This window comes from Arachis hypogaea, chromosome 12 (assembly GCF_003086295.3).
Source record: "Arachis hypogaea cultivar Tifrunner chromosome 12, arahy.Tifrunner.gnm2.J5K5, whole genome shotgun sequence".
Lineage (NCBI taxonomy): Eukaryota > Viridiplantae > Streptophyta > Magnoliopsida > Fabales > Fabaceae > Arachis > Arachis hypogaea.
In genome coordinates this window covers 63,885,398-63,899,091 of record NC_092047.1, presented here as the reverse complement: position 1 = coordinate 63,899,091, position 13,694 = coordinate 63,885,398, and positions in this window count along the sequence as shown.

Sequence of the window (13,694 nt, the reverse complement as noted above, 5' to 3'; positions counted from 1 at the left end):
CTCCTTTCTTCTGATTTGTCCCATTATTCACAGGATTCCTTTCAGAAGTGTACATGAATTGGTTATTTGCAACCATTTCAATGAGTTCCTGAGCTTCTGCAGGTGTCTTCTTCCGATGAAGAGATCCTCCAGCAGAGCTGTCCAATGATATCTTGGACAGTTCAGACAGACCATCATAGAAGATACCTATGATGCTCCATTCTAAAAGCATGTCAAAAGGACACCTTCTGATCAATTGTTTGTATCTTTCCCAAGCTTCATAGAGGGATTCACCTTCCTTCTGTCTGAAGGTCTGGACTTCCACTTTAAGCTTACTTAATTTTTGAGGTGGAAAGAACTTTGCCAAGAAGGCATTGACTAGCTTTTCCCAAGAGTTCAGGCTTTCCTTAGGTTGTGAATCCAACCATATCCTAGCTCTGTCTCTTACAGCAAAAGGGAAGAGCATAAGTCTGTCGACTTTAGGGTCAACCCCATTGGTCTTGACAGTGTCACAGATTTGCAAGAATTCATCTAAGAACTGATGAGGATCTTCTAATGGAAGTCCATGAAACTTGCAATTCTATTGCATTAGAGAAACTAATTGAGGCTTAAGCTCAAAGTTGTTTGCTCCAATAGCAGGGATTGAGATGCTTCTCCCATAGAAGTCGGGAGTAGGTACAGTAAAGTCACCAAGCACCTTCCTTGCATTGTTGGCATTGTTGTTGTTTTCGGCTGCCATGGTTTCTTCTTGTTTGAAAAGCTCTGTTAGGTCCTCTACAGAGAGTTGTACTTTAGCTTCTCTTAGCTTTCTCTTCAAGGTCCTTTCAGGTTCAGGATCAGCCTCAACAAGAATGTCTTTGTCCTTACTCCTGCTCATATGAAAGAGAGAGAAGAAGAAAGTATGAAATCCTCTATATTACAGTATAGAGATTCCTTGAGATGTCAGAGGAAAAGAAGAATAGAAGGAGGAGGTAGAGAGGAGAGAATTCGAACTTATAGAGAGAGGTAGTCCGAATTGCACATTGAGAAAGAGTGCTAGTCCCTTAAATAGAAAAATGTGAGAAGGGGGGAAAGAATTTTCGAAAACAAATTAAAAAGATTTTGAAATAATTAAAAAAATTTTTGAAAAATTGATTGATGATTTTTGAAAATTAAAGTTGAGAAAGTAGTTAAGTGATTTTGAAAAAGATTTTGAAATTAGAAATCAAAAAGATATGATTGAAAATTATTTTGAAAAAGATGTGATTGAGAAGATATGATTGAGAAGATATGATTGAGAATCAAATTAAAAAAGAAAGTTTTAAAATTAAAGTTGATTACTTGACTAAAAAGAAATTAAAAGATATGATTCTAGAATTTAAAATTTGATCCTTTCTTAATAGGCAAGTAACAACTTGAAAATTTTGAATTAAATCATTAATTATAGCAAGGATTTTCGAAAATAGAGAAAAAATATAAAATGGAAAGAAATTGATTTTGAAAAGATATGATTGAAAAGATATGATTTGAAAAAGATTTGATTTTGAAAAATTATGAAAATTTGCAAAAGATTTGAATTAAAAACAAAATCTTACCTCTTGTGCCATCCTGGCGTTAAACGCCCAGAATGGTATCCATTCTGGCGTTTAACGCCCAAAATACTACCCTTTTGGGCATTTAACGCCCAGCCAGGTACCCTGGCTGGCGTTTAAACGCCAGTTTTCCTTCTTCACTGGGCGTTTTGAACGCCCAACTTTTTCTGTGTAATTCCTCTGCTGCATGTTCTGAATCTTCAATTCTCTGTATTATTGACTTGAGAAGACATAATTTTGAAAATTTTTTTGAATTTTTAATGATGAGAAACAATCAAAATGCAACTAATCATGGAAAACTAAGATCAAACAAACAATGCATGCAAGACACCAAACTTAGAAATTTTCATATTAGAGATACTAACAAATTGAGAATGCATATGAGAAACAACTAAACACACAAAACAAGAGACTTTAAGGATCAGAGCAAGAGAATCATCAAGAATAACTTGAAGATTAATGGAGAACATAATGCATGTATTCGAAAAATACAAGAAAATTAAAAATAAGCAGGACACCAAACTTAAAATTAGACACTAGACTCAAACAAGAAACATAAAATATTTTTGATTTTAAGATTTCATAAATTTTTTTTTTTGTGATTTTTCGAAAATTATATGGAAAAGATAATAAAGAGATTCAAAATTTTTAATGAGAATTCCAGGAATCATGCAATGTTAGTCTAAAACTCCGATCCAGGAATTAGACATGGCTAACTAGCCAGCCAAGCTTTCAGTGAAAGCTTTAGTCCAAAACACTAGACATGGCCAATCGCCAGCCAAGCTTTAGCAGATCATTACGTTCAACAGCAAGATTGATAGAAATCAACAAGCCCTTGTGATGATAAGTTGAAACCTCGGTCCAAAAGATTAGACATGGCTTCACAGCCAGCCAGACTTCAACAAATCATCATGAAACTCTAGAATTCATTCTTAAAAACTCTGAAGAACAAAATAGAAATACATATTTTTTTGAAAATTTTTTTCGAAAATAAAAAGTAAAAAGCTTAAACATAAAATAAAATTACCTAATCTAAGCAACAAGATGAACCGTCAGTTGTCCAAACTCGAACAATCCCCGGCAACGGTGCCAAAAACTTGGTGCACAAAATTGTGATCATCAATGGCGCCAACAACTTGGTACGCACAATTGTAATCTCAACTCTTTGTCACAACTCCGCACAACTAACCAGCAAGTGCACTGGGTCGTCCAAGTAATAAACCTTACATGAGTAAGGGTCGATCCCACGGAGATTGCCGGCTTGAAGCAAGCTATGGTCATCTTGTAAATCTCAGTCAGGTAGATTCAAATGGTTATGGAGAATTGATAATTAAAAGATGAATAAAATATAAAATAGGATAGAGATACTTATGTAATTTATTGCTGAGAATTTCAGATAAGCGTATGAAGATGCTTTGTTCCTTCTGAACCTCTGCTTTCCTATTGCCTTCTTCCAATCATTCATACTCCTTTCCATGGCAAGCTTATGTTGGGTTTCACCGTTGTCAATGGCTACCTCCCGTCCTCTCAGTGAAAATGTTCCAAATGCGCTGTCACCGCACGGCTAATCAGCTGTTGGTTCTCGATCATGTTGGAATAGGATCTATTGATCCTTTTGCATCTGTCACTACGCCCAACACTCGTGACTTTGAAACTCGTCACAGTCATCCCTTCCCAGATCCTACTCGGAATACCATAGACAAGGTTTAGACTTTCCGGATCTCAGGAATGCTGCCAATTGATTCTAGCCTATACCACGAAGACTCTAATCTCATGGAATGGAAGGCTCGGTTGTCAGGCGAGGCAACCATGCGTCATGAACTAGAAGGCTAAGAGATACGCACTCAAGCTATTGCAAGTAGAACGGAAGTGGTTGTTAGGCACGCGTTCATAGGTGAGAATGACGATGAGTGTCACGGATCATCACATTCGTCAGGTTGAAGAACGAGTGTATATCTTAGAGAAGAAATAGGCTTGAGTTGAATAGAAAAACAGTAGTACTTTACATTAATTCATGAGGAACAGCAGAGCTCCACACCTTAATCTATGGTGTGTAGAAACTCCACCATTGGAAATACATAAGAACAAAAGGTCTAGGCATGGCCGAATGGCCAGCCTCCCAAAGAGGGTTCAATCATCAAAACATGATTCAAAGATGATCAAAAGATGAAAATACAATAGTAAAAGGCCCTATTTATAGAGAACTAGTAGTCTAGGGTTACAGAAATAAGTAATTAATGCAGATATCTTCTTTTGGGCCTACTTGGTGTGTGCTTGGGCTGAGCATTGAAGCTTTCACATGTAGAGACTTTTCTTGGAGTTAAACGCCAGCTTTTGTGCCAGTTTGGGTGTTTAACTCCAGCTTTTATGCCAGTTCTGGCGTTTTGACGCCAGAATTTTTATGCTGACTTGGAACGCCAGTTTGGGCCATCAAATCTCGGGTAAAGTATGGACTATTATATATTTCTGGAAAGCCCAGAATGTCTACTTTTCAACGCAGTTGAGAGCGCGCCAATTGGGCTTCTGTAGCTCCAGAAAATCCACTTCGAGTGCAGGGAGGTCAGAATCCAACAGCATCTGCAGTCCTTTTTCAGCCTCTGAATCAGATTTTTGCTCAGGTCCCTCAATTTCAGCCAGAAAATACCTGAAATCACAGAAAAATACACAAACTCATAGTAAAGTCCAGAAATGTGATTTTTATTTAAAAACTAATAAAAATATAATATAAACTAACTAAAACATACTAAAAACATACTAAAAATAATGCCAAAAAGCGTATAAATTATCCGCTCATTAGTGGTGCATCTTGTTTTCTAGTTTTGTGTTTATGTCAGGAGGAAGAAGCGATGAATCCACACCTTTTGATCCTGAAACACTTTGGAGGTTGAGAAGAGAAGTAAGAGATGGAAGGAAATCCTTCTAATTCACCAGAGGGAGTGGCCAACAATGGCCAACCCCAAAGGAGAATTCCAGCTTCCTACACCTTCCCCAATGCAAGACACTGTGGGAGCAGTATACTCACGCCCAATGTCTATGCAAATAACTAATACTCCTATGCTCATCAAAGGCAACACCCCCTAGCTCCCAAGAGAGGTGTCTTGGAGCTTGAAAGTGTTGACACCATCTTGGCACAAAACAAGCAGATGCACCAACAACTTCAGCAACAAATGGAGCTGATGACTAGAAAAATTGATGGACTACAAATTGCTGCAGTAAATGCACAAAGCCCTACATTCAACTATGAGCAACAAAGCCCTGAGCAGGTGCGATACATGAATAATACCTCAATTTTGTTCCAACACAATTTGCATGGTAGTGCACACAACCCATCCTAGAGGACTCATTCTAACTCGAGGTGGGGTGAGCACCAAAATCAAGGACAAATGGGCTTCAACTATAACAGCCTCAGCAACACAAACGACCAAAGCCATTCATCCAATAATACCAACCAATTCAAAAACTCACAAAGCACATATCACCAACCCCATAACCACCAGAATAACTTTTTCACATCCACATTCTACCCACAAAATATCCTCGCAAATAATTCAAACAACTTCCAGCAACAACCATCTCATCTCACACAACTACAACCATCTCAGAGAATCTCTAGACTAGAGATAATGATAGAGAAACTCATGAAAAATCAAGTCCTGGCATTCAAAAACCAAGAGGCCTCAATTAGAAACCTTGAAAAACACCTGAGGGAAATGGTTGAGCAAATTTCAGAAATGGGTGAGAAGAGAGCAAATACCCTCCCCAATACCACTGAAGACGACCCAAGAGACAAAGGAAAAGCCACAAAATGGGAGGATTGCAAAGTAATCACAGTAGGAAGTGGGAAGACTATGGGAAAAGAAGCAATCATCCAGGAAGAATGCAACAGAGAAGCCCCACAAGAAGAGGTAGAAGGGAGAAGTGAAGGGGATCAGAAAATCCCCACTGAAGGCTTCTCACCAAGGGGTAAAGTGATGTTAAACACCCAACCAATAAATGTGTCTCCACAATTATCTGAGTACTATACTGTGAACCGGATCCTTCCACTTGAACACCTAGAGATCATCAACGAAGAGACCGGAAGGAAGTTCACAGTAAGAGGAGAAAAGCTGAGGCACTATGATTTTTAGCCCCCATAAACAAAGAATGAAGGATGTCAAGCTAGTGACATTAAAAGAGCGCTTGTTGGGAGGCAACCCAACCAAAGGTAGTTTTCTTCTCTTAACTATTTCAATAAAAAGGCTGAGTAGCTTTATCAGTATTGCAAGGAGCTAAGTTTGGGGTTGCACACCAAAACAATTTAAGGCAGAATGAAGGATGCTAAGTTTGGTATTCCACCAAAAATCTCATTTGAAAACATATTTTCACCTTCTGCATAAATAGTTGCTAGCTCCAAGCAATCAGAAAAACTACTTAGCCATTGTCTATTTTCTAGTTTTAGTTTTGTGGCCTTCAGCAAAGGCACAAGGTTTCATATATGATTGGCTTGTTGCATAAGAAATATTGGCAAGAAACTAAGTTTGGTGTTCACACACCAAATTAAGTTCACACGCCTACACACAATTTCTGCATGCTAATCAATTGCCTAAGGGCTTGGGAAACAAGCAACTTCTAAGGATTATGCAGGAAAACATTCAACCTTTGGAAGGGATCTGCATCATCATCCAAAGGAGATACAACAAAGAGAAATGATGAGGACAGAAGAAAAGCTGAGAGATATACCCACTAGGTTGTATTGACACTTAATCCTTTTATTGTGTTTTAACTTGGAGATTCCTATATGTCTTACTAAAGTGTTCAAGTAGGTGAAAGTGGAGATGTTTGCCAAGAATGCTAGCCTGCATTATGCTTATTATCAATCATTTGCTTAAATCATGTTTTGTTCCCTTCTGCATCAACAAAAGAAAAATGTTTGATATACAAAAGTGATTGTCCAATGTTGTAGAAATTAGAATGAAATTCAGTAGTGGTACTTGTTTGATTTAATGATTAGCTCAATAACAAAAGCTTCATAATAAAATGTCCTTTGTAGTGTGAATTAAGCTGCTGCTATAAAGCCTTTTATTAATGAATATCCCTTGAGAATGAAACAAGATAAGAAAGAAAAATAAAGAGAAAAGCCAAGAATTGGCAAAAAAACAAACAACAAGGCTAGACACCAATAGCTTGGACCTTAGGACATATGCCTGTGGTGTTTTTGTACTAGGATATGCTTGGACAATTAGGTTCTGAGGAGTATTTTAAAACTTGGCCACTTAGATTAACTAATCTGGGATTGCCAACCGAAAGTCCATTATCAAGAGCAACCTAGTTATAAAGCATTTAGTAATCCAAAGAGATGCTGGGCATCAATATTCCTAGGAAGAAATTGTGAGCTAAGTGTCTGTGGTGAAGGAGTGTTGAGCAAAAATTAAGCCAAAAGGCTGCTGCAATACTTGCCACCAAGCTTTCATTAAGAAATAAGCTTTCTAAGCAAAAGAAAGAAAGAAAAAGCTAACAGGGTTCAATCAAAAAGCAAGGCATTACAGCAGCAACTCTAATGAACCATCAAAGATACATTTCATATCAAATAGCTAAGAATAAGTGAGCTACATTTGTCTGCATAAAACCCCATGAACCAAGTTCAATTATCTACTAAATAAGGACATGTATGCTTCTCTATTTCATTTCATTTCTTCTTATGTTTAACGCTTGCTTGGGGACAAGCAAGATTTAAGTTTGGTGTTGTGATGACAAGTCATCTTATGCTAGCTTTTCAAACATTTTACACTTGTTTCATTAGGTTTTATGCACTTTCTTGCATTATAAGTAAGTGATTTGGAGTGAATTTGCATGGTTATGTCAATTCAATCAACCATCAATTATTTGCCACAAAATCATGAGGTTTAAGCTAGAATTAGTTAGTTTTTGAATGATTTAGAAACCTTGTGAATTTGGTGATGCTTTGATTGGTTGTTTTAACGCAAGCTGCACCCAACAGTACTCAAGAGGCATCTTCTGAAGAAGAAGCTTATGATCCTGAGAACCCTGCAATAGCAGAGGTGAATTACATGGGGGAACCCTATGGAAATACCTATAATCCCTCATGGAGAAATTATCCAAATTTTTCATGGAAGGATCAACAAAAGCCTCAACAAGGCTTTAATAATGGTGGAAGAAACAGGTTTAGCAATAGCAAGCCTTTTCCATTATCCACTCAGCAACAGACAGAGAATTCTGAGTAGAATCCATCTAGCTTAGCAAATAGAGTCTCAGATCTATCTAAGGCCACTTTAAGTTTCATGAATGAAACAAGGTCCTCCATTAGAAATTTGGAGGCACAAGTGGGCCAGCTGAGTAAAAGGGTCACTGAAACTCCTCCTAGTACTCTCCCAAGCAATACAGAAGAGAATCCAAAAAGAGAGTGGAAGGCCATTACCTTACTTGGTGTGGCCGAACCCAAAAAGGAGGAGGAGGACGTGAATCCTAGTGAGGAAGACCTCCTGGGACGCTCAGTGACCAATAATGAGTTTCCCTTTGAGTAACCAAAGGAATCTTAGGCTCATCTAGAGACCATAGAGATTCCATTGAACCTCCTTTTACCATTCATGAGCTCTGAAGACTATTCATCTTCTGAAGAAGATGAAGACATTTCTGAAGAGCAAGTTGCTCAATATTTAGGAGCAATCATGAAGCTGAATGCCAAATTATTTGGTAATGAGACTTGGGAGGATGAACCTCCGTTGCTCATCAAGGAACTAAATACCTTGGTTTAGCAAACTCTACCTCAAAAGAAACAGGATCCTGGTAAATTCCTAATTCCCTGTAACATAGGCACCATGACCTTTGAGAAGGCTCTGTGTGACCTGGGGTCAGGAATAAACTTAATGTCACTCTCTGTAATGGAGAAACTTGGGATCTTTGAGGTGCAAGCTGCCATAATCTCATTAGAGATGGCAGACAACTCAAGAAAATAGGTTTATAGACTAGTAGAGGACGTGTTAGTAAAGGTTGAAGGCCTTTACATCCCTACTGATTTCATAATCCTAGACACTGGGAAGGATGAGGATGAATCCATCATCCTTGGAAGACCCTTCCTAGCCACAGCAAGAGCTGTGATTGATGTGGACAGAGGAGAGTCAGTCCTTCAACTGAATGAGGACAACATTGTGTTTAAAACTCAAGGATCTCCTTCTGTAACCATGGAGAGTAAGCATAAAAAGCTTCTCTCACTACAGAGTCAACGAAAGCCCCCACAGTCAAACTCTAAGTTTGATGTTGGGAGGCCACAACCAAATTCTAAGTTTGGCGTTGAACCCCCACATTCAAACTCTAAGTTTGGTGTTGGGAGGTTCCAACAATGCTCTGAACATCTATGAGGCTCCATGAGAGCTCACTGTCAAGCTATTGACTTTAAAGAAGCGCTTGTTGGGAGGCAATCCAATGTTATTTAATTATATCTATTTTAATTTATTGTTATTTTATGTTTTTTTATGCTGATGATCATGTGGAGTCACAAAAACTACTGAAAAATCAAAAACAGAATGAAAAACAGCTTTAAAAATAGCTCACCTTGGAGGAAGAACTTACTGGCGTTTAAACGCCAGTAAGAAGCATCAAACTGGCATTTAACGCCAGAAAGAAGCATCAAGCTGGCATTAAACGCCAGAAACAAGCACCAGACTGGCGTTTAACGCCAGAACAGAGCATGGAAGTGGCGTTAAACGGCAAAAACAGGCTACATTTGGGCGTTTAACGCCAAAAACAAGCAGCAAGCTAGCGTTTAACGCCAGACATGCATGCTAAGGGCGTTTTACACGCCTAATTGGAGCAGGGATGTTAAGTCCTTGACCACACAGGATCCCCACATTTTCTTCTCTCCTCTTCACACCTTTTCATAACTCTCTTCCACAAATACCCCTCACCAATCACCTCAATCACTCTTTCCCATCACCTCTTCACCACTCACATCCATCCTCTCTTCCCCAAAAACCCCACCTACCTCCAAAATTCAAACTGTTTTCCCTCCCAAACCCAACCCTAATGGCCGAACCCTAAACCTCCCCCCACTCCTATATAAACCCTTCATTCCTTCTTCATTTTCACACAACACAACCCTCTCTTCTTCCCCTTGGTCGAATACACCTTCTCCCTCCATTTCCTCCATTTTCTTCCTCTTCTCCTTCTTTCTTTCTTCTTTTGCTCGGGGACGAGCAAACATTTTAATTTTGGTGTGGTAAAAGCATAGCTTTTTGTTTTTCCATAACTATTAGTGGCACCTAAGGCCAGAGAAACCTCAAGAAAGAGGAAAGGGAAGGCAATTGCTTCCACCTCTGAGTCATGAGAGATGGAGAGATTCATCTCAAAGGTCCATCAAGGCCACTTCTATGAAGTTGTGGCCAAGAAGAAAGTGATCTCTGAGGTTCTTTTCAAGCTCAAAAAGAATGAGTATCCGGAGATCCGACATGAGATCCGAAGAAGAGGTTGGGAAGTTCTCACCAACCCCATTCAACAAGTCGGGATCTTAATGGTTCAAGAGTTCTATGCAAATGCATGGATCACTACGAACCATGATCAAAGTGTGAACCCGAATCCAAAGCATTGGCTTACCATGGTTCGGGGGAAATACTTAGATTTCAGTCTGGAAAATGTAAGGCTGGCGTTTAACTTGCCAATGATGGAAAAAATGCACGCCCCTACACTAGAAGGGTCAACTTTGATCAAAGGTTGGACCAAGTCCTCATGGACATATGTGTGGAAGGAGCTCAATGGAAAGTTGACTCAAGAGGCAAGCCGGTTCAATTGAGAAGACTGGACCTTAAGCTTGTAGCTAGATGATGGTTGGAGTTTATTCAACGTTCAATCATTCCTACTAGCAACCGGTCTGAAGTTACTATAGACCGGGCCATCATGATCCATAGTATCATGATTGGGGAGGAAGTGGAAGTTCATGAGATTATACCTCAAGAACTCTACAAGGTGGCTGACAAGTCCTCCACTTAGGCAAGGTTAGCCTTTCCTCACCTCATTTATCACCTCTGCAATTCAGCTGGAATTGACATAGAGGGAGATATCCTCATTGAAGAGGACAAGCCCATCACTAAGAAGAGGATGGAGCAAACAAGAGATCATGGACCTCAACAAGAGCATGAGGAAATTCCTCACCATGAAATCCATGAGATACCTCAGGGGATGCACTTTCCTCCACAAAACTATTAGGAGCAAATCAACACCTCCCTAGGAGAATTAAGTTCCAACATGGGACAACTAAGGGTGGAACACCAAGAGTACTCCATCATTCTCCATGAGATTAGAGAAGATCAAAGAGCTATGAGGGAGGAGCAACAAAGACAAGGAAGAGATATAGAGGAGCTCAAGAGCACCATTGGTTCTTCAAGAAGAGGAAGACGCCACCCTCACTAAGGTGGACCCGTTCCTTAATCTCCTTATTCTTATTTTCCTGTTTTTCATTTACTATGCTTTATGTTTATGTTTGTGTCTTATTACATGATCATTAGTATTTAAGTGTCTATGCCTTAAAGTTATGAATGCCCTATGAATCCATCACCTTTCTTAAAGGAAAAATGTTTTAATTACAAAAGAACAAGAAGTACATGATTTCGAATTCATCCTTGAAACTAGTTTAATTATTTTGATGTGGTGACAATACTTTTTGTTTTCTGAATGAATGCTTGAACAGTGCATATGTCTTTTGAAATTTTTGTTTATGAATGTTAAATATGTTGGCTCTTGAAAGAATGATGAAAAAGGAGACATGTTATTTGATAATCTGAAAAATCATAAAATTGATTCTTGAAGAGACAAAAAGCAGTGAATAGAGAAGAGCTTGCGAAAAAAAAGAGAAAAGAAAAATGGCAAAAAAAAAAAACAAAAAAGAAAGAAAAAGAAAAAGCAAGCAGAAAAAGCCAAAAGCTCTTTAAACCAAAAGGCAAGAGCAAAAAGCCAATAGCCCTTAAAACCAAAAGGCAAGAGTAATAAAAAGGATCCAAGGCTTTGAGCATCAGTGGATAGGAGGGCCTAAAGGAATAAAATCCTGGCCTAAGCGGCTAAACCAAGCTATCCCTAACCATGTGCTTGTGGCGTGAAGGTGTCAAGTGAAAACTTGAGACTAAGCGGTTAAAGTCGAGGTCCAAAGCAAAAGAAGAGTGTGCTTAAGAACCCTGGACACCTCTAATTGGGGACTTTAGCAAAGCTGAGTCATAATCTGAAAAGGTTCACCCAGTTATGTGTCTGTGGCATTTATGTATCCGGTGGTAATACTGGAAAACAAAGTGCTTAGGGCCACGGCCAAGACTCATAAAGTAGCTGTGTTCAAGAATCAACATACTGAACTAGGAGAATCAATAACACCATCTGAATTCTAAGTTCCTATAGATGCCAATCATTCTGAACTTCAAGGGATAAAGTGAGATGCCAAAACTATTCAAGAGGCAAAAAGCTACTAGTCCCGCTCATCTGATTAGAGCTAAGTTTCATTGATATTTTGAAATTTATAGTATATTCTCTTATTTTTATCCTATTTGATTTTTAGTTGCTTGGGGACAAGCAACAATTTAAGTTTGGTGTTGTGATGAGTGGATAATTTATACGCTTTTTGGCATTGTTTTTACATAGTTTTTAGGATGATTTAGTTAGTTTTTAATATATTTTTATTAGTTTTTAAATAAAAATAATATTTCTAGACTTTACTATGAGTTTGTGTATTTTTCTATGATTTCAGGTAATTTCTGGCTGAAATTGAGGGACTTGAGCAAAAATTAGATTCAGAGGTTGAAGAAAGACTGTAGATGCTGTTGGATTCTGACCTCCCTGCACTCAAAGTGGATTTTCTGGAGCTACAAGAGTCTAAATGGCGCTCTCTCAATTGCGCTGGAAAGTAGACATCCAGGGCTTTCCAACAATATATAATAGTCCATACTTTGCTCGAGTTTAGATGACGCAAACTGGCATTCAAAGCCAGTTCTCTGCCCTATTCTGGAGTTAAACGCCAGAAACAGGTTGCAAAGCAGAGTTAAACGCCAGAAACAGGTTACAAACTGGCGTTCAACTCCAAGGAAGACCTCTACACGTGAAAGCTTCAATGCTCAGCCCAAGAACACACCAAGTGAGCCCGGAAATGGATTTCTGCATCATTTACCTATTTTTGTAAACCCTAGAAACTAGTTTAGTATAAATAGGACTTTTTACTATTGTATTTACATCGGGAGTTTTATCTCTGGATGTTGAGTTCTGAGATCATGGAGGCTGGCCATTCGGCCATGCCTGGACCTTATTCTTATGTATTTTCAATAGTAGAGTTTCTACACACTATAGATTAAGGTGTGGAGCTCTGCTGTTCCTCATGAAGTAATGCAAAGTACTACTGTTTTTCTATTCAATTCAAGCCTATTTCTTCTCTAAGATATTCATTCGCACACAAGAACATGATGAATGTAATGATTATGTGACGCTCATTATCATTCTCACTTATGAACGCGTGCCTGACAAACACTTCCGTTCTACATGCAAACAAGCTTGAATGTGTATCTCTTAGCCTTCTGATCGTGAGATCAGAGTCTTCGTGGTATAGGCTAGAACTATTGGCGGCCATTCTTGAGGTCCGGAAAGTCTAAATCTTGTCTGTGGTATTTCGAGTAGAATCCGGGAAGGGATGGCGGTGACGAACTTCAAACTCACGAGTGCTGGGCGTAGTGACAGACGCAAAAGGATTACTGAATCCTATTCCAGTATGATCGAGAACCGACAGATGAATAGCCGTGCGGTGACAGTGCATCTTGGACCATTTTCACTGAGAGGACGGGAAGTAGCCATTGACAACGGTGATGCCCTACACAAAGCTTGCCATAGAAAGGAGTGGGAATGATTGGATGAAGACAGCAGGAAAGCAGAGGTTCAGGAGGAACGAAAGCATCTCTATACGCTTATCTGAAATTCTCACCAATGACTTACATAAGTATCTCTATAACGTTTTACGTTTTATTTATCTTTTGATTATTAAAACTCTATAACCATTTGAATCCGCTTGACTGAGATTTACAAGGTGACCATAGCTTGCTTCAAGCCGACAATCTCCGTGGGATCGACCCTTACTCACGTAAGGTTTATTACTTGGACGACCCAGTTCACTTGCTGGTTAGTTGTGCGAAG